This window comes from Poecilia formosa, unplaced genomic scaffold, assembly GCF_000485575.1.
Source record: "Poecilia formosa unplaced genomic scaffold, Poecilia_formosa-5.1.2 Scaffold48, whole genome shotgun sequence".
In the NCBI taxonomy this organism is placed as follows: Eukaryota; Metazoa; Chordata; class Actinopteri; order Cyprinodontiformes; family Poeciliidae; genus Poecilia; species Poecilia formosa.
Window position 1 is genome coordinate 963,731 of NW_006799987.1, and position 2,449 is coordinate 966,179.

A 2,449-nucleotide genomic window follows, 5' to 3' on the forward strand; every position below is an offset into this window, starting at 1 on the left:
GTGTATTTTATTTCGATTGAACATTATTCCGTAAGAAAACCACAAGGTGCAGCTCATTATAATTAAGTAATAAAGTGCAGTCGTTCAGTTTGAACCCACAGACAGCTCCGCGGGCGCCTCGTCACCACCAGGTGAAGGTGAGTTTGTGGAAGAAGTCGTAGCTCTTGGACAGGAAGCTGCGCTCGGGCACGTAAGCCTCGATGCTAACGTTGTAGCCGCGACTCTCGATGTCCATCTTCACGCAGTCCAGCAGGTCTCTGACGGACGGCTCGGCCTTCCACGGCCCGAACGTCACCGCAGACTCCTTTCCGGCCTCCAGGCTGTTTACGGCGTTGTCATAGAAACCCAGGTCGTCCTCCGTCCGCATGACGCAGATGAGGATGGTGGAGCGGCGCTCGGCCACTGCCTCCGCTCTGGCAATACGGATCAGAACCTGACAGAAGATTTTAACATTTATAAGGGCTTCTTGCTGATGTGTAGCTAATTGTAAGTTCATTTTTTCCACAAATAACCGCTGTGTCAGCCTTACTTGATGTCAAGTTATAGTCCAAGACCGACAGAGCGACTAGTAAAATGTCACAATTATCATCATATATTAGCGCAAATATCGTACAAAATTTCTTATAAATAGAAAACTTTATTAGAGCCTAGAAAACTTTATGAGAGCCTAAAAAACAACTAAAAAATACATTTCACCTCACAAGCTTACCACCACAATGTGCTCATACACACACACACACGTCCCCTCCATGGGCTGCCACCTTATCGTGGTGGGGGGGTTGAGTGTCCCAGTGATCCTAGGAGTTGTGCTGTTGGGGCTTCATGCCTCCCAGTGCAGACGGTCCCAGGTGAGGAACCAGACCAAGTGCAGCCCAAACATCCCTGATGATGAATACGACCGTTGGAAACAGTGGTTGTACTCGCCTGTACATGGGGTCCCACCCTGGAGCCCGGCCGGACTCAGCCCAGAGAGAGCCTACGGGTCACCACCTGTAGGTGTGAGACTGAGAGGTTCTGGCTAGAAATAGTCGGACTCACTATATAATTAATAGGTTACCTAATTTACACTGGGGAAAAAAGTATTTAGTCAGTCACCGATTGTGCAAGTTCTCCCACTGAAAAAGATGAGAGGCCAGTAATTGACATCATAGGTGGACCTGAACTATGAGACAAAATGAGAAAAAATATTCAGAAAATCACATTGTCTGATTTGCAAATACACCCTTATTTTCAAATAAATTCTTTACATCTATTTGCAAAAAAGGGTGGAAAGTAAGTGAACAATAATTATTTATTTAAATAATTTATTTCCAAATAAATTCTTTAAATAAATACTTAATTTCCACCCTTATTTGCAAATAAGTATTATTAAACTATTTATACTATTTTTAATTATATTAACGGGGTAATACCGTCATCTACTGGTAGTTTTGGTGGAAAAAAGTACTTATTTTCCACCAAAACTACCAGATATTCGGGAAGATAGGGATATGGATTTATGATGCATTGAACGAGATTAAAATCCACATTTTACACCTTTTCATGCTTCCATTTGGGTCTCAGCTGCTTCTAAAAACAACTCAATCATTTTCTTTTCGTTTTCTCCTTACAACAGGCTCCAGATAATATGGCAATAAAAGTCTGAGTGACATAAATCCACAAATAACTTATTATAGCTATGTGATCAATTTAATAAAACTGGAAACGTATGTCTCATATAAATAATGAAACATTCTAAAGTTCTTCACTTATTACTCAATGAAATAATTAAATTGGTGAATGTAGTTAAAATTTGAATCATATAGTAAAATATTTTATCAATATTATTGCTTCCTGCATTGAAAAGCAGTTTCTTGTGCAAATATCCTACTTTACTTGAAATAAGACATAACTAACTTACTAGTAACTTTTCAACAAGCTAGAAGAGCTTGTTTTAAGTCAAAATGTCTTATTGAAGAAAAATGGCAGATTTTTTCACTTTGAACATGGCTGGCAGATTATTATAAGTGAAATAATCTGCTAGTACTTATTTCTCTGCAATGTTACTTATGAGTTAGCTTCATCTTATGTCAGTAAAGAAATAACAGAGATGTCCAAACTATTTATTTACCACATAAATCCAAACTAAAAATTATTTCCAGTTTAACTTATTTAAAATGTCAAACGCCTCCATTTCAGATATTTAATCATTTCTAATTTTTAGCACCTTGGCACACTTCCATATGCGTTTATTTTTACAATTCACGTGTCAATTCAGTTTATTAATATAGCACCAATTCAATTGTTTAAATTCAGCCATTACCAATGATCCCATTTAATTCAAATTCAGTTCACTTTTGAAATTGGTTTAATTTTTTTATTAATTTAAACTCAGACTGTATTGAGCAAAGTAAAAACTGACTTTACATTCCCTCCAATAACAGAAATGCATACATAAATGAGACTTGAG